Raw genomic sequence first — 25247 nt, forward strand, 5'->3', positions numbered from 1 at the left:
CTCCGAGGATCCAGAATCGATTCGTAAAAACATGCTTTAAAAATGAAGAACCAGCTTTAAGAATATAAGCACGAGTGTGTGAATATGATGCCCGGCTACAACTGCAAAAACTGAACTGATTCCGAGAGCAGCAGAGGTGAAATTGACATCGGAGCAGTCCGCAGCACCGAAACAAAGTGTCTAAAATGGTGGAGAACAAAGCAGGTGTAGCCGCGATAGCAGGATCAGCCAAAAAGTCTTCAGCGCGAGACGAATGAGGAAACACTGTACGGCGCGGGCATTGCAACGAGGAGCCCCTTGCCATACACGACCAATACTGGGTTGAACTGCCCATAGAGGGAAGGCTCTCGCACCGAATGATGGCAGGGTGCAGGAGCGGTTAAAAAGAGGTGAAGCCCCAAATACACAGAGACAATCCCCTGAGCCCACAGCTGCAGCCACCCGAGGAGCATTGTCAACCAAACCAAGGTCACCTGGTACTATCACCACAGGGCAAGTCATACTGGGCAAAGTACTCCGGCACAGTGCAGTTTCGGACTAAACAGCAAAGCCAACTACACACGTGGGAAGACATAACCCACTCAAAATCAAGCTCAGTGCACATGAACCTGTACGGGCACACCAAGGATAATGACCTGGGCCCGGAGTGACTGTTTGGCGGCACAGCGTGATAGAGAGATATAGCTGCTGCACCACAGACAAAGTAATTGAGGATTCAGACCACAAGATGGCGGCGAGAGTAGTCAAGGGCAAAAGCAAACAACCCACGATGGACGCGTTTGCCAAATCACAGCAGTCTCCAACGATGTCGACGCACACGGGCGCAGGTGTACACACGGAAAGCTCCCATGGGACTGAAAACCACCAGATATTGACGGCCATAACGGAACTAAGAGACTCTTGGGGGATAGCAATGGCAGATCTAAGAACCTCCCTGGAGGCCAAGATAGACGCGGTGGGATAGAAGTCAATCTGCTGCGACAAGACGTCAGGGCGCTGGCAGACAGAACGAGCAGCCTGGAAAGTGTGGTTAAAACTAATACGACCACCAGCACTGATAATGCAAAGGAAGTCCACATACTAAAGCAGCAAGTGGCTAACCTGGAGAATCGCACAGAGGAGGCCGAAGGAAGGGAGCGACGGAATAACATTTGTATGGTCGGTCTGCCAGAAGGGGAACAAGGCCAAGTGGAGAATATGATCCTGCAGGAAATAGAGGCCGACAAACTCTCACAGGGATTCACGGTGGAGCGAGCGCACAGAGCCCTCATGAGGAAACCGAAGCCTGGAGCCCCTCCCTGTGCAATAATTGCCAAGATACTGAACTATAGAGATTGTGAGAAGATTTTGGAGTACTTCAGAAAAGGGGGAACGATTGAAAGAGCCTCGGCCACTATTACAGCTTATCCTTACTATACAATGCTGGTCCAGAGGCAGAGGTATAGGTATAGCTATGTTGCGGTGAAGAGGAGGCTGCGCATGGCTGGCATTAAATATATGCTTCTGTACCCTGCAAGATTGAAAGTGTTGTACAAAAGTAGAATGTTCTTCTTTGATACCCCAGAGGAAGCTGCTGCATGCCTGGACCTACAGGGCTGCCCGGAACAAGATGCGGAACCGGCCCAAGTAGAGCAAGATAAGTGATTAAGACACTCTATGCATACTGGCATATCATACGGCGAGGTACCCCAGTAGAGACTTGATAGAGACATTGATAGATCTGTAGGGATGGGTAGTGGGGTAGCCAGATTAGGATATCCCTGATTCTGCTGGTGTGTAATGGACTGGAATATAGAATATTAAATATATGAGCAATCTTGATAGTAGTATGTAGCGGAATTGTAGCATATAGGAGCAGCAGAACACAGGAACCCTATCCCCCAAGTGGCAGTAGAAATAGCAGGATAGCCATTAGGGCGACCTCACCCTGCTGAGCTTCGAGTACAGGCTATTGCCAGAAAGAGCTAGATGCGGGGGTGTCTGAGTTCCAGGAATGGATCTGGGCAACAGTTGGTGGTGGGGGGGTAAAGTTGGGGAGGGGGAGGGAAAGAGGAAGGGGTGTTTGGGGTGTTTGTAGTTAGGGGAAGTTTGAAAGGGAGAACAAGCCTATATAGACGAAGATGGAGTGTGATCTGGACTGCACCAGTGGGAGGGAGAAGGGAACTCTAATGAGCCATGGGAGACCTTAAAATAATTACGTGAAATGTCAGGGGACTTAATAGTTATCTAAAGAGGAACAAGGTTATGTTGTACCTGCACAGACAAAAGATAGATGTTGCATTATTACAGGATACTCACCTGACATGGGAAAAGATGGAGATGGTTGCGAAGAAATTGAAAGGTGTGGTGGCGGGCTCGACATATTCTGAGTATGCTAGAGGAGTGCTCATTTGGATGGCACTGCATGTCCCGTTTCAACTGTTGCGGGAAAAGGCGGAAACAGATGGGAGGATGGTCATACTGAGGGGATTGGTGGAGAATAGGGAGATAAACATTGTAAATACATACGCCCCCAATCAGAATACACCAGCATATTTCAGAACTCTGTGTACTAACCTTAGCATGTGTATGGGGAGTGTGATGATCTGGGGTGGGGATTTTAATTGTGTATTAAACCCCAGGGTAGATAGATCAGATGGAAAGATTGATAGACCCGCCCCAGCGGCCAAAGCGTTGCAGACACTGCTAGACGACTTTGGTCTGGCAGATGTGTGGAGAACGAGACACCCCGAAGAAAGGCAATACTCGCACTATTCTGCCCCGCAGCGGTTACATACGAGATTGGATTATGTCTTTGCTACGGCGGAGGTAATAGCTGAGATTACTCAGGCAGAATATAAAGCGAGGGTCCTCTCGGACCACTCTCCCCTGGTTCTCGGATGGCAATACTGCCCCCCCAGAGCAAGGATTCCGACATGGCGCCTCCGGGAAGAGGCACTTAAGGGTCCCCTTTTTAGAGAAGATATAAGGGAGGAGATTATAAACTACTTTGAGACAAATACGGGTAGTGTAGACTCAGCAAGCACATTATGGGAAGCCTTTAAGGTGTAGCCATAGCAAAATCAAAGGGCCTGCAAGGTGGGATCCTGGCTGACCTACAAGAAACAGAAAAGGGACTGGAAAAGGCATTGAAGAAGGGAGGTGACACGGAGAGCGACATGGAGCTGATACTTAAACTGCAGCAGAAATGTGCGGAGCAATGGGAAAGACTGTACAACCTCAACTATAAAAAATATATAGAGAGGCAGCATTCGGGAGGAGATAAAACAGGAAGGCTTGTGGCATGGTTATATAAGAGCGAAACTCCTAGACCCACGATTAGAACGATAACAAGTGAAGATGGTAGTGTAGCGGACACCCAAGAGGGAGTTAATCAGGAGTTTGCAGATTACTATAGGTCACTATATGGAGATAAGGAGGGAAGTAGTCATGGGGAGATAACAGAAACACTGGAGGACATAGGATTGCCCACGATAAGTGTTGAGGAAAGAGAAGAGCTAGATGCACCGATTACTTTGGAGGAGTTGGGAGAAGTGGTGAGGCAGCTGCCTACTAGTAAGACTCAAGAGGCGGACGGGCTCGCAAGTGAATTTTATAAGGTATGTAGGGAGGAAGTGCTCCCCCCAATGTTATAAATGTTAAATGAAGCGTTTGAGGTGGGACGGCTGCCGGAGTCACTTAGAGAGGTGATCATAATACCGCTTCCCAAACCCAATAAGCCTGGACATAGCTGTGGATCCTACAGACCTTTGTCGATATTGAACCAAGACAGCAAGATATTGACAGCTGTCTTGGCAAACAGACTGCGGAGAGTCATTATCAAACTAATACACCCAGACCAGACGGGCTATGTCCCGCATAGAAATATAACTCATAATCATAGAAGGCTCCAACGGGTGGTTGAAGGGGGAAGTAAGAATGAAGGCGAAATGGCAATTGTGTCCTTGGATGCGATAAAGGCTTTCGATTTGGTTAAGTGGCCATGGCTGCTGGCGGCCCTGGCGAGCTATGGTATGGGGCCTGGATACATAAGGTGGGCGAAGATGCTGTATAGTGAACCGCTGGCCAGGGTCAAAACAGGATCAGTGATATCCGAAAGATGGCAACTTAGTAGAGGCACCAGACAGGGGTGCCCCTGGTCCCCAATGCTCTATATACTAGCCCTGGAACCCTTAGCAATATACCTTAGACAACAATACGATACTATAGGTATCGAGATAGGAGGAGAACGACACTTGATCTCCTTATATGCAGATGACTTGCTGCTGTACTTGAGGCACCCAGAGGAAAATCTTCAGTACATCCTGGAAGTGATGGAGAGATATGCGGGGTTGTCTGGTATAGCGGTGAATCCTCAAAAATCCAGTATTTTCCCGCTAGGCAGTTATAAGGGAATCCCTGTGGGACGGTTACCGGTGTTACAAACACCATGGGCGGTTAGTACTTTCCGGTATCTTGCGATAGACGTGTACCACACAGTGGAAGAGGAGCACAGGCATAATACCGAGGTAGCCATTGGGAAAATCGAGAAGTGTATGCAATTCTGGGTGAAGTTGCCCCTAGCAATGATGGGATGAGGGACAATGCTTAAGATGGTGGTCCTACTGAGGCTCCTACATTATTTTGGGAATATTCCATACCTGATACCCAAGACGTTCTTCACTAAACTGAACAGCATGTGTAGGGATTTCCTGTGGCATGGTACCCGGAACAGGGTGGCACTATGGAAATTGCAGAATTTTTATGAAAAAGGGGGATAAAACTGCCTAATTATGAGGTTTATATTGTAGCCATCCAGCTGCAATACATTGCCAAATGGCTCTCAGATGAACAGACCCCCAAATCCAGGTTGTTTGGACGGGATTGTGCCCCGTTTTATTTAAAAGAGATGATCTGGCTGCCTAAGACAGAAATGCAAGAGCGCCCTAAGATGATGATGCTGGGGTGGAAGATGTGGCGTTGGGCATGCCAGATGATGGAAAACCCATTCCCATGATCCCCGCAGGTACCACTAGTTGCACTGGCAGGGGGAGATAGGCAGCTGAGGATGATAATCAGGAACCACTGGGAGACGGTGGGGCTAGTGACGATGGGAGATATCTGGCGAGAGGGGACCATCATAGATTTTGAAGTGCTGGGGGAGGAAATGGGATTACACACGGGCCAGCATATCACGTATCACAGAATGGTGCAGAGAATTAGAAGAACATGGCCCAAAACCGTACTGGAAGAAGAACCAGATGCTAGCATAGATACAATTTATGATATAACGCAGGGGGGCCACGAGATCTCTAGACTGAACGAGATGATGATGTCCAAGGTTGGGAAGGAATTAACACAACTAAGACTAGACTGGGAAGCGGAGGTGGGAACCTCGATAGAGGACGGGATGTGGGAACTTGCCCTGGGGTACCACAAGAAGGTGTCAAGAAATGCAAGACTAAAACAGATACAACTATATATCATGCACAGGGCATATATGACACCCCAGAGGATGTCTAGGTTTGAAAATGCTGGAAGGCAAGCATGTCCCAAATGCGACCTAGAAAATGCTGGCATGGTACACATGTTTTGGTCATGCCCAGTAATTGAGCGCTTCTGGGGTGAAGTAGCACAGAAACTAGCGGAAAAGGGGGTCATGATTGTTATTGATACAGCTTGGCAATGCTTGTTGGGGGGGTTCCCTAGATCGCAGAAACTTAAGCATGTTAGTAAGTTGAAAGGTCTAGCATATGTGCTTGCAAAAAGAAGGATCACCATGGGATGGAAGACATGTCACAGGCCACGGGTGGAGGTGTGGTGGAAGGAGTTGCAGAAACCATGGTATGGCAAGAGGCGAACATAGTAGGGGAAGAAGAGGAGGCAGGAACCCTGATGGCATGGAAATCATTAATAGCGGAATTGTTTGGAACGATACAGGATCTGACAGAATCCACAGAAAGTGAGACCCAACCACGCGAGGCAGATACAGAGAGCGTGGAATAAACAGGCTTGTAAGGGAGGGGGGATAAGGGGAGCAGTGACCAAATTAAGCAAGGAACAATTGAGCTGTTGATATTTGCACTGCGTGTTTTGTTTGTATTGTTTTTGTTTGAATAAACCAATGAAAAAAAATTAAAAAAATATCTGCACCTCCATAGTGGAGCAATACAGGACAAATATGCCGAGGGCCAAGATCTGGCAAACAAGCAACTGCAAGCATTAGAAAAGGCCCAAACTGATCTGGACTCTGTAGAGCAGAGGCTACAGAGGAGCCAGGAATCAGAAAATGAAAGTAGGCAGTACCTAACCAAAATAAAAGAAGACATGGGTATCCTGCAGCAGGAGAAGGTAGAACAGGATACCAGAATGCTGGCTTTGCAGAAGGAGTACCAAGAAAGTGTGGACTCTCTACTGCAGAGCCAGAAAAAGCTGGAACAGCAAATACATTTTAACAGGGCATGCGCAGAGCAGGTAGTCACCCTGCCAAGCTGCCTAGACAAAGAAAAAGAAGAGAATAATAAACTAATTCTGAAAGACCTGGACACCCAGGCAGAATTTGATGAAGAGCGGCAGAAAGCTGGTGTGCTCCAAAGACAGGGGTACGTCCTGGCTGCACAGAGGCATACTCTTGCTCAGGAAAGGGACACCTTAGGCCAGGAAGTCTGTTACTTAAAAGAGAACATAGAAGAAAATCACCTGGCCCTTCAGGGACTGGGTGACCTCCAAAAAGACCATGAAAAATTGTTAGATCATACCAGGAGGGTGGAAGATGCACTAGCAAGAAAGGACCAGGTCAGTATGGACAGGACTCAGGAGGTAACTCTCCTGCAGCAAAAACTGGCCCAGTACTCTAAAATGACACAGGAAGCACAGAGAGACAATGAGGCTCTCTGTGAGAAAAATGACAGGCTCCACCGACAGATAGCTATGCAAGAGCAATTGATAGAAACTAACAAGGCCTTGATAGAGGAACAGAAAGCTCAGGTCCTTGCATGGCAACAGGGAACAGGGGCTGACAGAGATGAGGTCCGCTGGGAAAGGGAAACACCTGAGCATAACCTCAGGAACCCTAGTACCAGAGGCCTTCATTTCTTCCAATCCCTGGACTCTGCCACCCCCATGTCCATTGGCGCACATGAGCCAAGGGCCACGGGGATGGCAGACCTCAATCCAATAAGGAATATGGGGCTCATAGACCAGCACCTTCCAGGAATGGATGGCCCGGAAGGCCCTCGGGCCAGTCACAAAAAGGGAGCCAGGGAGGCAATCCCACAAATGGGACCCCTACCTCCCATGACTACATCAGCCCCCGCTACAAGGGGAACAGACCTATCCTGGGTTATGTGTGGACTCCTCCAGCCCAAGGGGGGGATCCAACCAGACAGCAGCTAACCCAGGGAACTTCCCTCCTCACTTCCCCCAGGAGGGCAGTAATTCCCCAAATCCTGGACAGAATCTCTTCCCCAGGTACCCGCAAACAACTTTCAACCCCAAAACCATCCATCCTCCTTTCCCCAATTTCCTGAGCCAGACAACCTAATCCGGGAGAGGGGAGGCCAAGGGTGGAGGGGTACCCAAACTTCATTAACCCGGGGTATTTTGCGAGAAGGGATAGCTACCCTTACCGGGATCAGCCAAGGGGAGAAATGAGAACCCTGTATCAGTCTGAGCGGGTGTCACAACTAGAGTGCCAGGTCCAAAACATGGCACAGGATCTGGGTCGCATGCTGAGGGCTCAACAGAACCCTCAGATGAGCATGCCAGTGCAGAATGCCTCAAACACAGGACCTGGTGCTCCAGAGCAATGACGGGGGAAGAACCCTGACAACCCACTGGTTTCCAGGGAGGAGGCACAAGGGGAAGGGGGGTGTAAAGCCTTGGAGGAAGCTTCCTTCCCCACCTGTAAAAATCCCCTGGAAACCCAGGAACCGGAACCAAAATCTCCTGCCCCTGAAAGTCTGCCGCCCAAGGAGCAGAGGGGGGTAGGAGAAATAAAGAGCCCAAAAAGACCTATTTTGAGGAGGAGGTACAAATCTTCCAATTTGAAGGAGAGGGATCCTCAGAGGATCCTGGGAAAAGGATCTTCTCCTTCCGAGATGGGGGAACTCCTCCCAAAGAAAAATGGGTCCCGAAGGATCTAAATCCAGACTGGGTAGATTTGGGGACTGAGCTAGCGCCGCCCATCATCCAACCCCAGAATCATCTGCAGGAAAATCCCCTGGTTCAAACCCATCTGGGTGACTGCCTCCAAAAAGGGGGGAGGGGGAGTGGCCCAGAATCAGAACCAGGGGAACCCAAAACTTCCCCCATATCTATCTGTCACCTTTTCTTTTCAGATTCCCAAGACTCCAAACAGAATTCTGCCCAAATCTCTTCTCTATCCGTGTCCAAAACTAAGAAACTAACCCACCAGTTTTCCAAAAATGTGCATTATCTGTGCCCCCTTGAGAAGAAGGAGGGAAGACGCTATGCCCCAGTCCAAATACAGGGGCAGTGTACACTTTTGGCACTGGTGGACACTGGATCCCAAGCTTCCCTTCTGTCCAGAAAGGCCTTTGATAAACTGAATTCGGGAAGGGGGGAGAAATACCAAATTCCTCTCACCCCTCTTCCTGGACAACGTCAGAACTTCGACTGGAAGGAAATTCCTGTTGAGGGGACTGCAGATTTGGATATTAAAATTGGGCGACACAAGGTGATCCCGGTCATAGTTGTAACTCCAGAGGGCACACCTTGTTTACTAGGGAATGACTTCCTGCGAAGGTTGTTACCCCTAATAGATTGTGTAAACAAGGTCCTCTGGACCCAGACTAGCCGACCAATAAAATTAAAGCAGAGTGTCAACCATGTTAGTTTAAACGGCACCTGCCACATTGTTGAACAAAAATCTGACCAAGTAGAATTTCACTTCCAGAACAACCAAATCCCAGACGTGACAGTAATAGCAGTAGGACAACAAACTGGTGATGGGGGGTCCTCTCTATTTCTGAAAATCAACCTTCCTTCCAGTTTAAGGTGGCATTCCACACTGGAAGGAAACACTCTGAAATTCTTTACAAATTCACAATCAGAAAATCCCACTCCTATAGTCCAGAAAGATGAGAAATCAGCTAAAAGCCTGGCTGGTATTCAGCAAATTGGAGAGCAGTTGTTCATCCCTATTCAGTTATATGAAGGGAAGGACTCTGTTCAGTCCAGTGTTTGTGAAGCAATATCGCTTGCCTCTCGCATCAATTGAGTCCCTTACTGAAATAATGAAGAACCTTTAGTCCCGTGGGATATTCCGTCCAGTCCACAGCACCTTCAATAATCCGGTGCTGGGGATTTTGAAGCCAAACGGCCAGTGGAGACTCTGCGCTGACCTAAGGGAGCTCAAAAAACAGGTCCATACTTCCTGATGGCCTCTTCCCTACATTGGCCAAGGGCTGGCCCAGATCCAGGGGTCACAGGTATTCACTGCAATAGACCTGACCAATGGGTACTAGACTGTACCTGTCAATAGGGAGGACCAATACAAGCTGGCTTTCACCTTCGGGGGCAGCAGTACACATCGACCCGGACTCCCTTCGGATACATCAACTACGGCAATGAATTTAACATTTTTCTACAAAAGGCCATACCCGACCTGGGTGAAAGGGGTAACCTGGCCTACGTAGATGACGTTTTAGTCAAAAGCTCAACTGTGGAGGAACACATAGCAGAGATCCATTATGTTCTGACACAGTTGAGGGCTGCCAGAGCAAAACTCTCCTTTCAAAAGGCACAGTGGTGCAGAACCCTTCTCAATTTCTTGGGGCATGAGATTACTCCTCAGGGTCTCTGTCCCGAGGAAAAGAAAGTGGAAGCACTTCAGAAATTGAAAGACCCTACAACTCTGTGGGAAATAAGTAGCCTCCTTGGACTGACTAATTACAGCAGAAAGTTCATTGAGGACTACGCAGAGATCACAAGACCCCTGATTCATCTTTTGAAGAGGCGGGTCAAGTGGGAGTGGGGTCCAGAACAAGCCGAGGCAGTAAGACAACTCAAAAGAAGCCTCTCACAAGTGCCTTGGCTAGCTTACCCCATCAGAAACAAGGAGTTCTTCTTGGAGACAGGGTTCTCAAATTGATGCTTGACTGCAGTATTATATCAAAAGCATGACAAGGTCAATAAAGTAATCTCCTATGCGAGTAAGACTTTATCCTCTGTGGAGGAAAAATTCAATGATTGTGAGAAGGCACTCCTGGTAACAGTGTGGGCATTGAAGAATTACGCCCATTTATCCAGGGGGAACACATCATAGTGGAGACTCCACACCAGCCTCTGCAATATCTCCAAAGTGACAGAATACGGGCCGGAAATGTGAGTAATTCCCGAATTACTTCCTGGATTCTGTCAATGCAAGGCTTTCCTGTGGAGGTCAGATATGGCCAAAACAAGAAGAGTACCCTCGCGCAAGGTCTGGCTGACTTGCTTGATTGTGCCAGAGAAAACTGTCTCAAGGACGAAAGTCTTAAAATCAAGGACAACATAGAGGCATACCTTAGTTCCCACACAAAGGTCCTCATCATGAGTTGGGCGGTAACGCTGGCGCTAAAAGTGCTGGCGTCATTAGCCCTACCGCCAAACCCACCGGCGCTATTAGCGCCAGATCACGGGTTTGGCGGAACGGGTATCGCCCATTCCCCATTGAGCCCATTCGGGAATTCCCTATTCCCCATTGGGCTCAATGGGGAAATGTTGTGCTTTTAGCACCGGCGGATTTCCTGCCAGTGGTAAACGTGCCAAAAACAGGCAAAATCTCGGCAGATTTCCACCCAGCTCAGAGCTGGGGGGAAATCAGCCGAAGCCGTGATTTGGCAGACCCTTAAATCCGGCAGTAACAGTGCTACCACTGGATTTAAGGGCTACCAAACTCACGATGAGGCCAAAAGTCTTTGAAGAAGACCAGTGTGAGGGAATGCCCATTGTCTATGTGGATGGATGCTCCTACCATGTTGACAACAACGGGGAAAAAGAACTTGTGGCTGGCGTAGGGAATGCCTGGGTGAATGATGCCCCAGAACCCTCCGATGGGTACAAGATTGGTCCCCGAAGTAGTCAAGTAGCAGAGCTGATGGCTGTGCATCAAGCCATCCTCACTGCTGTCCAACACCAACTCCACAAACTGGTCATAATCACGGATTCGGATTATGTACGGAAAAGCATTGAAACATGGAAAATTAATTCAAAATATTGATGATCTGGTCACCTCGAATGGGATGACCATCTACTGGAAAAAGATTAAGGGTCATTCTAAAGTAGAGGGACCAGACAAAACTGGGAATGACCTAGGTGATCAGCTGGCCAAAACCCGAGCCATCCAAAGGGATCTACTTAAGATCGAGTCCCTGTTGGGGGAAATCCAGGTCACTGCTATCACTAGGTCCCAGACAAATGCTCACAATGAACTCTCGACTGCACAATGGAGTAAGGAGACCCCAGATGCCGATTTGACTACGGCTCAAAAAGGGGATCCAATTATTGGTAAGTTTTATCAACACATTGAGGACCCTGAGAACTTTCCCCTGACGGATACCGATTACATAGGGAAAGAGAATCTCAGAGTGTTGATGAAATGTCCAAAAATGTTCCGAATCCAAGACGGTTTGTTGGTAAGGAGATCCCTAGCTGGCCATGATCAGTGGGTGGTCCCTACCTCATTCCAAAGCCTGATGTTAAGTCACGCCCATGATGTGGCCACAGCCGGTGATAGGGAGTTTCATACAACACTTGAAAACTTAAGAGAGGTTGCATACTTGCTACACATGGGGCAGGACCTCGACCAATACTTGAAGGGGTGTCTTGTGTGTGCATAATTTCAGCCAACATCCCTCACACACCGTGCACCTCTCCAAAAGAGGGGGATGACACTGCCATGGTCAGATTTGCAAGTTGATTTCATCGGGCCCCTGATTCGCTCCTCTAGGGGGGGCAAGTACATGTTGACCGTGACATGCTTGTTCACTAAATGGGTGGAATGTCTCCCGACCCCAAATTCCAAGCAGAAACAGCAGCTACACTGATGATCAACCACATCTTCTCGCATTTTGGACTACCCTAAAGGATCGAGCCAGACCGAGGAAGCCACTTCACTAGCGAAGTAATGACAAAGATATGGGAGATACTTGGGGTCAAAAGGAAATCACACATTGCCTACCGGCCAGCCTCTAGTGGTGTAGTAGAGAGATACAACAAGACAATTGTGAGCATATTAAAAAGGTTTGTGGCAGATTCCGGGCCAAGTTGGGATATTCGATTACCCCTTGTCCTGCTGTCCATCAGATCTACCCCTTCATCTGCAACTAAAATGTCACCGGATGAGCTGATGACTGGACGCAGGATGGTGCTTCCCCAGCATCTGCTCTACAGCACCCAAGAGCAGACATTGATCAATGCCTCCACAACTCATGAGTATGTTGAAAATCTTAGAAAACACCTTCAAAATGCTTTTGCCTATGCTCAGCAAAATCTAGAGAGATCTGCAGACAGCATGAAGACCCACTATGACTTAAAGACGACTAGAAAAGAATACCATGTAGGAACCCGGGTCTACTTATACAATAACCCAAAAAAACAGGCCAAACAGTGCAAATGTTTGCCTAGCTGGAGGGGTCCTTTTGAAATTATAGACAAAATCTCACCTGTCGCCTACAAAATCCGCATTCCCAAAGGCGGTTTGGCAGAGGGTGACGATAAGTGGGTCCATATCAACCAATTGAAGTGTTGCCATCCTAGGCACACTCTGCAGCAACTAGAAGATTCTCCTGGAAACCCAAAGGGGGTCACTCCAGCTCCCTAGAATTCCACCTATAAAAATATTCCATCTATATAATCAATAAATTGCCAATAGAAAAAAAATGTCCTGATATGCCAAATGTATGTGTCCGCCCCACTACCTAAATAGTGGTGGGGAAATGTCTACAAATATGCTTTTGCTTTGTCATCCTAGAATTCAAAACCATGGAAACTAAAACCAAGGAAGACCACCCAGGGACCCGAAGGAAAGATCCAAGGGGCCCAGGGTATCGCTCCATACTCTCATCAGGAATCGGCAAGGAGAACCGGTCGATCCACCACTGACGGGAGAAGCTGATGCATTTTGCCATTTGAACGAGAAAGAAAAGAAACCAATCATTCCAATCTCGCGACTTCCCCTTGATGGGCGGTCAAAGCCAAATCGCAAGGTGGGGCTTGTGGGATGTATTGACCCACTAGGCTCTACCCTGTGGCATCACTGTGTGCTGGTGGCACCAGAACCAGCGAAATGGCCGCAAAAAGCCCTATGCGCGCTAAACCTCTGAAAATTGCACAGTGAAAGTGGAAAAGTTGGCTGCCAATCTACTTTTCCTGTGTCAGTGGTGGAACAGGAGACCACACTGCTGAAACCTGTCATTGGGCTGCCCACAGAGTGAAAATGGAAACTTCATGAAAGGCAGTGCTTTATTGCAAGGAAACCCCAAAGGTGCTCTGAAATCCTTTTTTCCTTGGCTGCTGAAATTACAAAATAATGATTCCAAGCATCAGAAAATATCCAACATCCTTGCTGGGTGTTACCCATCACATTATTTAAGGAATCCCCATAAGCACACATGTCAGGAAAAGCAGAATTCATCATAAGAAGATACACATCAAAAAGCGTGCTTGTCTGTAAAAATCTGTCAGAATCTGGGCGCAGTAGCGACACCGCCAGTATGAAAGCTGTCATTTAATTACACTGGAAGCTTAAACTTGTGTAGTAAAATCAAATGGTTGGAATTAAGTGACTTGCCATCAAAAGCAATATAGGTTGCAACCATTCAATCTCTATGTTTTAAAAAGACTGGAATTAGAGATTTGTTTGCCTGTGTGAAATTGTAAGTTTATTGTTCAACTAAGGAAATAGTAACTTTGACTTTTAAGTAAATCTGATGCCAGCCAAAGAACTTCAAAGCAAATTCCACAGTTGCCCCCAACAAAAGGCAGCTCTCCTGCTTCTCAGCAAAGCCAGGAACTCCCAGTCAGGTGTTAATGAAGAGGGGAGGGGATTTTGCTTTGCTGCCCCTGAGAGAGACAAAGGATTTCCTGGGCTGAAAAGAATATGCAGATGCGAGTGTCAACAGAAACTCCTGCCAGAGGAAAAAGCCGGGGATTGCTCTTGAACCACCAATACTTTGGGGGCGGGACAGTTTTGTATATTCTGAAAACATAAGAAAAGTATATTTATGAAAAGTACTGACACAGAACTGTGCGAAATTGTAAGAATTGTAAAATGACAGAATTGGTAATATTAAAATTCTGGTCACGTTTTAAAAGTACTCAAAACTCTGTGCTATGTTCAGGGACAGGATCACAGAATTTGTGGTTTTGTAGCAATTGTGGTGATGCCAGAAATATGAAACTTCACATGATTATGCCCAGATGTCATGCGCACATATGTGTAAAAATGTGGACAAATCTGACATTGGGTACCAGACCAAAAGTGCGGAAAATTGCCAAATCTAGATTCAAGCTCTCACCGAGACGGGGCGGGGATGAATATTTGCTCCACCAAATCTGTGATATTAATATGCTACTGCTAGCCAGTTTGTACAATTGTAAATATGTCTTGTATGAAAAAATAGATTTCATGTGCAGAAACCAGGGGGAGGTTCTCCCTGGATTATAAAATACAGCGTCATCATGACACCCTGTTTTCTTCTCAAATCAGGGGAGAGGAAATACCCTAACCAATAGAATCCCTAGTGGTGTGCCTAGTATAATTCAGCATACCTACCCTTTTAGGAAATATATAGAGACAGCTTAGGACCTAGAGACACACACACACTTTCACCCACCAACCGATTGCTGGCGGAGCACTTTGCAAAGGAAATCCATATCCAAGACTCCAGACTCCAGAATTTTGAAAGCAGAAAGGCCCATTTTCAAAGCTGAACCATTCTCAGCTTGGCCTTTAAAATCCTGAAACCAGATTTGACCCCAGACCTCTAAGGGGACCCCAAATGAACAGCCTGCCTGTGCTGTTGCTGCTTTCTTGCTAAGAATTCTTGCCAGAATCCAGAGATCCAACCGAGTAGAGCAGAACTGTGACCAGATAGCTGCAAACCAGAACCAACCCGTCAGATCCAGTCCAATCTCACTGTGCAGTGTCCAGAGTGCCGTGCTGAGTGCAGAACCTTAGCGCCTTGAGTCCAGTCCAGTGTGCTAGCTGAATTCCTGGCCAGAAAGTCTCCCTGACGGGTCCATTCCAAACATTGGTAGTGAGTATCTATCACATAGGATTGTCACTAGCAAATATCTTATGCATAAGTAATCCTATCCAAACCCATTCTATTATATCCAGAACTGCATTGTTAGAATTCTTTTGTCTTACCTGAACTCTTTCTCTCCTCCCTATAGTCCTTTGGTAATAGTAGTGTTAAAAGAATCTTTGCGCTAATATATTTTTTGAATAAAGGCAAGCATCTCGGCAGGCAAAAATCATCCAGCGGCGTTGCTGGGTTGGTGGGGGTGCTGTCATGTAGCTTGTGGCTTCATAGTCTCCCTAGTGTAAAGAAATCGTGTTTGTAATTTTAAAAAGCGCATCTTTCTTTTGCAAATTCTGACTCTTTCTAAAAAAACTGACCTCTACAAAAAGCTCTGTAACTTCTTCACCGTGCATGCTAGAAACGGTATCTAAGTGTCTAATTGAAGCTAACATCCTCAGCTTGCCACCGAATGCAAAACTGCATCCCAACTCCTTATAGCTTTTCTGCAATCCTGCTTACTGCGCGCAGAAAAGTTTGCCATGAATTTTCGTTTGGCTCAAATCCATCACGTGTCAAATAGCTGTTCAAGTTTTCAACCTGCTAGTTACTCAATAATCATTGATATTGTTTATCTGAAACCATACAAAGCGGCTCCCATTAATATGGAATCAATTTTACTGAATTAAATCCATTTTCAGTGTTTTTACCCTTCCATTCCAAGCCACATTCAAAACCATTTGACAAGTTGCAATCATTCCTGTTTTTCTCTGTGTTTGCTGGGGGAAATTGGGGTTGATACTGTATTTGTTGAGTGTGTATTCCTGAAACCTGTTTTCTCTCCTTCCATCTCTTTTTACTACATATTGGGGGGATTGAGTAGTGTGCAGGTGGAAAGAGTAATCACACTGCATTTTGTTTGAACCCACACAAAGTATTATTCTATGCTGCATTATTTTTCCTATCATTACTCCGTTTGATCAAAGAGAGTTTTTGTGACATCACCCCATTGGTGATCATTGTATGAATATTAAATAGTGTGATATATGTATATTGTGATATACATAAAATAAATCCTTTTACCTTTGCAAAACAGCCTGCTTCCTGGTTCAGTTTGACCAGGGGGGATTCAAAGAGAGGGGCGTGATATAAGGGTACATCATTCAGAAATAAAAGAACTTATAGAAATAAATAAATAATTAAGGGTTTCAATTGTGCATCCCATGCTAGGCATTGACTTAGGTGAAGTGCCGGGTTGAAATCACTTACATCACATATCATGAGCACCAAAATCACTTAATTGCCTAACTATAGCAAAAAGGGTCATATTTCGCACTGAACTGGATAACCCAGCCCTTTAAGATGAGTAGCAAAACCATGGAGATGGATGGGGATGCAGATTTTATTCATACATCTATAATCGAAATGACTCAGGTAGTTGGCAAAAAGGATAACTGTTTTAATATCAATTGTCTAAAACAGGGAGTACAACGGACATCGACAGACGTCGCAGCGCAATTCTCTCAGTGTACTTTAGAAAAAACATCCCTTATAAAGCAAAAAATCATATTGGTTACGTAAATCCTACCTGTTACTAACGTCATCCTATGTGCAAACTACAAGGACCTATGAAGAAAAGTGATTTGTTCTCAGTGAACATCTAAGTATACATTCCATACTGGTCTAAGAGAGTGAAACTATGTGATTGGTTATTTTACATCAGGTGGGGCACCTAAGCCCTCTCTTCAAAATGGGCACTATGAACGTCACTAAATGTACAACGTCGCATTGGCTACACAAACTATAGGACCCTTAAATACGTGGCCCTCTACAATTGGTTGGCACTCTAACCTATATCAGTACTTTTCCACCTACGTACTTACTTAGCTCCTCCTCTACACTCCCCCCTCTGGCTGATTCATCAACCACTCTCCCATCATCCTTCATACTTAGACATCCTGGTCTGAAGAGGTGCTTCTTTGGGATCCATATTTTTAGGACTCCCTTCAGGCATCCTGCTGATTTTACATGCTCGTCTTTGTTCCAAGTCAGAGGCAAAGACTGTCCACTTGGACTACAGTAGATCCTTTTAACCACATACTTCTTATGTTTCTTTGGGTACAGGAACTTTGTTCCATCAGGTGCATGGATGCTGGTCTTCACAAAGTCTCTGATTTCTTCATCTGTCAAGGTTCTGGCCTTCCATCCTGGTTCAACATCGATCATGATCTTCATCCCTATGGCTTTCTTTGCTGTATTCTTGCATTGTGAGATTATTATTTTGATCATACAGCATCCAAGAAATATCATTATTATCAGGGCTCCAAGGAATTCGAAAATGTCTGCCATCCACTGTGGAACCCAAGAAAAAAAGAGTTCCAAACCAACTGTCATCAGCAATGTCTTCTACTTCGGCAATCATTTGGCCATGGAGATTTGTCAGCATGCCTATGGCCTTTGTCAAGGTGCCATTCTCGTCAGCATGAGAAGGTTTGAACGTGCAACATGATTCTTTGATTTTTGCACAAACACCTCCATCCATAGCTGTGGTCATGTCCAGGACATATCTATTCTGAAGAGTTATCAGTCGTATGGCTCTGTAAGTCAGTAAGGGTCTCCCAGGCCCTCCTTCATTCCTAATGATGCACACAATATGCTCATTCCATGGTTGCCAGCGCACCTCTGGCCAAGGTGTGAGGTTGCCATCGAATGACCCATAACTGTGCATGTCCTATGAGCCTCGAGACTCCATTTTGTGTCAACTACGGACTCCATTTTCTACTAGGCCGCATGTAAACGCTTAATGCCAGCCTGCACCTCTCCCCTTCATTCTCCACGCGCTGCCAACATGCCAACACCCCACCTCCTGCCATCTGCCATCTACGCAGCTGTACTGTTCTCACGGAAGCTTGGGTGCGAAGTGTATCTCTCCTCTTCCTTTGACATCGTTGCCCTGTGTGTGACCGGGCCGGAGCCTGGTCCTGGAAAAAAATATCCGTCTCCACAAACCTGCCTCTGCACCAGCAGACTCCTTTCTAAAGAAATATAGACCACAAGCCCCCTAAACCCACACCTTTTTGATGTAACAGTTGAAAGCCCTTTGCCCATGGGCCGCTCTAGTTCACCCCCATATCACTAATCCCATGCGGCCATATATTCTTCTTGTACAAACAAAGAGTAAAACACCCACATTAGATTCAAAGAGATGCTCGATTAATGTGTTTTTGAAATACTGTGTTAGATAAGACACCTAGGCCAATGTTCCCTCACTCATGGTGGCTCGGGTCCAATGTTTAGATGATATATATATTGTGTATTGAAATGTATGTATAATACTAAAACGTGTGTGGCCAAAAGGGCAAAGAGTTAGACAGAAAGAAATGCAGCGACAGGGACATCGCCTGGCCCCGCACCCCTCCGAGATGAGCCCAGCTGACCCGTGTGCTTCAAGAAGTTACAAGTCCGGAGCTGACCAATCCTGGAGCAATAGCCCTACATAAAGTGTATTGTCCAATCCCCTTGCCCAAAGAGCACTACTTACTGTATCCCCTATAGCACGCGTCATAAACAATGTGTTTTTGTAATATAATGTGTATTTTCTGTTGTTTGGGCAGAGCGCTCTCGGAGTAGCAGAGTCCTCTGTGTGCCCCATTTAACTTTATATAAAGACTTGTCTTTTACTTCACTCACAATTGGTCCTAGTCTCATTCCCTACTGGGGTGTGTCCATTAGTGTCTCTTATTTGGTTATTTCATTGTAATTGTGGGGAATGCCAGTTTTCAGCTCTCATCTCTTCTATGATAGCATTGAATCCCTTCATAGTTGTGTTGATTGTTTGTAGCAATTCCCATCTGGTAATCTGCAGTCATTTGGTATTTGCTCCAACCTGGATTCTCGGCATGAAGATTATCGTGAAGACTGACGATGTCTGGCCGAACAATCTGTGCTCGTATGGAATAGAATCAACGCTTCTATTGATTTTGCTGAGAAATAGTTATCTCTCTTCATTCTTCTTATCAGCTCCACAGATCTCCTCTTCCTCAGGTGAGCATCTGCTTTCAGGAAACTGTCAAGATTCAGGTCACTTTTTGGAATCACTGACGCTGGAACATGAACATTCATTCACTAGTGTGTAAATTCCTCCCCAATCTGCAGGCAATTTCATATAAGCTCTGGCCCAATAGTGATCCATGATCACTGCTGTCCCAATGTCCATTTTTGGTGCATCAAAGATTCGATCACAGTACTGATTCTCTCCAACTTTTCTTGTACCATTATATCTGAAGCACAGCTTTGCTTTCTCCCTAGATGCTATATACAAGGGTCCTCCTCTATCTTTGACCCAGGTCAGGAGCTTGGCAATACTCTTCCATAATGGCTTACATGCTACTTGTGCATTCCAGACAGTTGATTCAGGTCTATCATACACCATCCATGCTTGCAGAAAACCACTCCATATTCCCAGCCATCAGGTGATAACACTGATCCCCAAATCTGCATCTGGCCTCTATTTTTCCAATGTCGGATGTTTTCTTCAGTTTTCCCTAGGCTGTCAAGTCTTTTGTTCACTTCCCATCTGATTTCAGCTCCTCTTACTCCAGGCTTCTCGTATCTGATCACATGATTCTTGGTATGCTCTCTGTCTCTTGTCTTGGAATCTTGCACAAAATCGTCTTCATCTGGATCTGTCCATTCAGTTGCCCATTTAAGATAGGCATCTCTGCCCATGAACTGCCCTCTTGTGCGGCAAAGTGCTATGTGTGAAAGACAAAGTGCTGTTAGGACATATACTTCAATAGCTATGAAAATCTTGCACTTTCCCATGCTATAGGACAGGAGTGAACATACAAAGCATTCCTCCTTTGAGGGCCTTCTTCCCACTTCCTTCATATGTTGAAACCATATGTTATTCCCCATGTACGTTCTATCCAGGTAATCATTTAACTCATAGTCATCCTACTTGGCATCCCGCTTGGATCTCATTCTCCTCTTGTGACCCTCTATAATTATCACATGAAGTATGTGAGCATAGTTTCTCCTTACTGGACCAATCATAGGAACATTCATCAGTGAACTGGGTGCATTTAAATGTGTTAGCTGTGTAGGTTCACCCTTTGACAACCTTTTCCCTTGCCTCTCCTGTTGAGCCTGTTTATGGTGTCAGAATATAATCTCTATGACTCTTTTTACATGAGAAAGATGGTTAGTAACATTTATCACAGACTCAGCCAATATTTCATCAGTTTTTGAGACAGGGATAACTACATAGGGTCTACGCTGTCTAGTAGTGGTCACGTCTGTACCCTCCTTCCATTCAGGAAGATTCACAGGAGTCTTTGCTCCATTTACATCTATGTAGTATGATGTGCGCACTGTGAGTGAGAGCAGTATTATTATGAACAAAATGCAAGCATAAATGATACAGAGGTAAGACCACTTAAAGCAATTACTTTATACACAACGTGGGCGTCTCTAAGGATCTGGCATGATGATATTGCTACTAATGCTGCCCATGGTTTTTTATTAAGGAAGGAAAAATAGATCTTTAATTAGGGGAACATTATGTACTACTTCTGTAAGCTGCTGACTTGGTTCTGTAAATCTCACTGATCAGCTGACTGCTTACTGGACAATGAACACAAATTCTGAGTGAATGCCACAAATTGGCCTTTCACCAGACAACATGATGATTTTCTTTCAGCATGAAACAAAAGTTATTTTTAGCCCGCAACCCTTGGATCTGACCCTCGAAGGAAAGTTTAATTCAGATCTCAATGTTCTCTCGGAATATATATTTACTTGCACTATTTATAATAGCTCTCAAAAACTCATTAAGTGCTGTATTATTTCTCGGGTCCCTCAGGAATGTCCAGCCAGCTGTGTGTCTATTAACAAGCTGCAGGCATTCTTGAATCAGGTAGTAAAATACTATGCTGACCAGTCTATGTGCATTGTCAGCTGATAGGGGCATTTGCACCTTCCCCACTGTACTCAGGAAGCTGGAGAACCTGCTCAATAATCACTGTGAGCAATCTCTTTACGATCAAACCATTCTTAGGGTCTTGCAGGAAAATGTGAATACTAGTAGTTCTCCCCACACGCACAGGGTATGCACTCAAAATAAACAAAAAAACTTAAAATATGATCTGTGAAACATTGTCATTAGGTGCCACCATGGGCACCTCCAAACAGGAACTCAGTGAGAAATGAAACAGGAAACTGTTCCATCTTCTAGTCGTCGAAAAAGGATGTGGCATATTTTCTTCTTATCAAGGCTTAAGCTGGCCTCAGTCCAATGTCTACAAACTCCTGTGGCTTAAGATCAAATAACTTCCCTTAACTCCTTTATGAATGACTGAAAAGAGTGTTCAAATATCTTCCCTTAACTCTTGTATAGGAGACTGAAAAGGGTGTTCAAATATCTTCCCTTAACTCTTGTATAGGAGACTGAAAAGAGTGTTCAAATATCTCCCCTTAACTCTTGTATAGGTGACTGAAAAGAGTGTCCAGAAACAAGCCACAGTCCAATTCTGTGTCTCTATTCAGCAGCTCCTGCACCTTCTTTCTCATCATAGAGCTAGTCTTCACGTGCTGAGGTTCTTCTCCGATGCTTGCTTCCGATGGTTGTGGGGATAGAGGGGTCCCTCCAGCATAGATCTTCACGTCGCCAAGGAAAATCCAAGCACGTCTGCCCTGCACTTTGAATGCAGACAGCGTGACGTCCTCCACGATGAAAGGGCCTTTGAAGCGGGGCTCGTGTCACTTTCTCGTGAAGTTGCGGACTAGGACCGCATTGCCGGGGAATAATTTGGGTAGACAAAGTTCTTTAAGTCCACTTGCTGAAGCATCTCCTTCTGTGTTCTGTACTGCCCCACACGCTTTTTGTTTGAGCTAATCTGAAATGACAGAGATACTTGAAGTCATACAAATAAGGTAATCACGTAGCTCCTTTCCCAACAGTCTGAAGTCGGCTGGGCATCACTTCTGACTCTGGATGGAGGCATGAGGGGCGTCCTCATTCACCTCCCTGTCACTATCTCATGGGGGGTAAGATGGTGGTCCGAACCTAGTTGGTTCCTCAATGCATATAATGCCAGTGGTAGGCAATGCAACCACCCTTTCTTCAATGTAAGTTTCAATTTGGCTATTTTTTCTTTAAGCAAGCCGTTGAGCCTTTCACAGATCCCATTTCCTTGTGGATGATAAGCCAAATAAAACGTATACTTTATACCAAGCAACAAGTTTATCTGTTCAAAGATTTGATTTAGAAAATGAGGACCATTGTCTGATATTTCACATATTTCCCATCTAAGAAACACTTCTTACACTAAAATGTTTGCTACACAGGTGCCGTCTGGGTGTGTACACAGTCCAGCTTCAATCCACCTCAAAAAGGGACAAACTATTACAATCATGTATCTATATCCATTGCATACTTGCAGCATATCGACATAGTCGATGTGCAAATGCTGAAAGGGGCCATTAGGTCTCGGAATAACTCCCCTAACTGTGTGCAGTGTGTGCCCATCAGTAAACCTTTGACATACAGTGCAATTCACTACATAGAACGCAATGTGTTCTAATACATTTTGCACTAAACAATCCTCTCCAATAGTTGCAGCATTGTTCTCTCTAGTTATGTGTGCAGGGTAGTGTAGCTGTTCCAGCGCCACCCTCAATAGGCTAAAGGAATCACCGGTTTACCAGTGCTGTCTTGTCGCCACAATACTTCAGAGGGGTTTAAAGAACACATTTTCACGTCCACAAGTCCTTCTCATCCTGAGGTGCTTCTCCTTGAACCTCTATCAATTGGGTCCTAGACAAATTACTGTAGCATTCAGACACACTCATGATTACCACTGTTAGGTGTATCGACCCACGTTCAAGTTATTATGCTGCAACATTTGGTGCTGTGGGCTTAGAAAATCCAAGATGGCCGAAAAGCCCACATTGGAGCCAGAATCCAGGAAAACCGTGCAGTTTTTGCGCACACCAAAATGGTCGCTTGACCTGCCACACACCATTGCGAGCGTGATGGGCCAGAAGCGCCATGAGTGAAACGTGGTGCCAAAGGAAAAACAGCACTGCCTGTTAGCTCAAAAAGCGCTTTAAAATCACCTTTGTTTCTCTGAATGCAAGCTCAAAATGCCTATTTCAAACATTGCAAGATATTCAAAAATCTTACTGAACACCAGCAGACGTCTGGTAGAATGAAGTCTTGTGTGCATACCAAATCTGGAAAGATGAAGAGCCTAAAGTAATGTTCATAACAAAACTGGCTGAGCTGTGGATGTCAGCAGTTTAAGTGAAATTGGACTAAAGCCACTAAAATCGAAATGGTTATTTTAAACAAGTGACCTACTTTTGAGTGTCACATAGGTTGCAACTGTTTAAATGCCATAGTTTTGAACTTAGAATCAGCGTTCTAGCTGCATGTGTCAAAATTGTAAGTTTGATTTGAATGAAGAAAAACTGGAACAAAAGTGACATTTGGCTGAAGCCTGGCTTAAAGAGGTTGAATTTTGCCCGGCAACTACCCCGACAGGAGTTGAAACTTGCCCAGCAACTGCATTCACAAGCCTGGCTGCATTCTGCTGCCCCCACCAATAGGAGATCACACCTCTCTGATTGAATCAGGGGAGAAGTACCTGGGACTGCAGGAAACAGAACAAATGTTAAATCAGGGGGTCGTAAATGACTTCCTCTGGGAAGGAAATGAGAGGGGCACTGCCTCTGTGAGCCAGCTGAGCTTGGAGGCGGGGACGAACAAGGAATTCCCCATGTGTTTTGGGGCCTAAACCACACCCATCTGGGCCAGAGCATAATTTTAGAAAGATGGATAATTCATAGTACATAATTGTCAAAATTATATTAATAATATCATGATTCCTGTGATTTTTCTGTGCACATTTTAAGAGGTGTTAGGACCCTGTGGTATGTTCTGGGGGGTAGTAGCAGAAAATAGGATATTACTCCAAATGTATGTATGTTAAAAATCTGACACTTCATCATCTGATGCCCATATTCCTTGCGCACATTTGTGTAAATTCTGGAAAGGTTTAGAGGTTGTGTTCTGGATGAAAAGGGCAGAATTCCTTCAGAAGTGAACAAAACATCTTACAAAGACAGGGATCGGATGGTTTGGTGCTACAGAAAATATGTTAACTGGACATATAATATCAGAAAAATTGTACATAGATAAATATGCATTTAAGTCAAAAATAGATTTGTGTGCAAAGTGACAAGGGGAGTGTTCTTTCTGTATGCCATAAAAAGGATGCCGGATGACTCACAATTCAGTTCCCCAGTCAGGCGACAGAGAATCCTATAGCCTATCAGGATCCTCAGAGGGTTGGGCATAGAAAGTCAGCCTTCCCACCCACTTTCACAAGACATAAAAAGACCCACTGAAACCCAGTTATAGACAGTCACTTTCCAATTTCTTGTGAAGCACTTTGCCGGACTAGACAATATCCAGAAGGACCATAGACTCCAGATAGACTCCAGAACTTGAAGCAGAGAGGCCTGAATCAAAAGCTGAATCCTTCTCAGCAGGCCTCAGAATCCAGCCACCTAACCAAACTATTCAACAGCCGGGCTGTGCTGTTCGCTTCTGGCTAGAACTTTTGCCAAAACCAGAGACGAGACCAGACCGCTGTGCAGTGCCAGACCATTTTGCCAGAACCAGAGATCCAGACCAGCAGAGCAGAGAGAACCGCAGCTAAACCTGTTGACCAGATCTGTGACGAGGCCCATTTCTTCCAAAATAAGGAGTGAGTATCCAGCCAGAGCTGTGCAAAACCAATCTCTTAGTTTAAAATAATCTGATTCAAACCATTTGCACCTATTTAGAACTGCATAGAAAGTGTGTGTCCATTCTGTAATTTCAAACCTCTGAAAGTGTCATTTGTCATTTGAATCTTACTTTATTTCTGAGAATCTACCTCCACTACATTGTCCGTATCTTTTGAACCATACGTGCTAGGAACGAGATTTAACTGTCATCTTAAATCTAAGAAT

Source organism: Ambystoma mexicanum, chromosome 2q (genome assembly GCF_040938575.1).
Source record: "Ambystoma mexicanum isolate Mex_15411 chromosome 2q, UKY_AmexF1_1, whole genome shotgun sequence".
NCBI lineage: Eukaryota > Metazoa > Chordata > Amphibia > Caudata > Ambystomatidae > Ambystoma > Ambystoma mexicanum.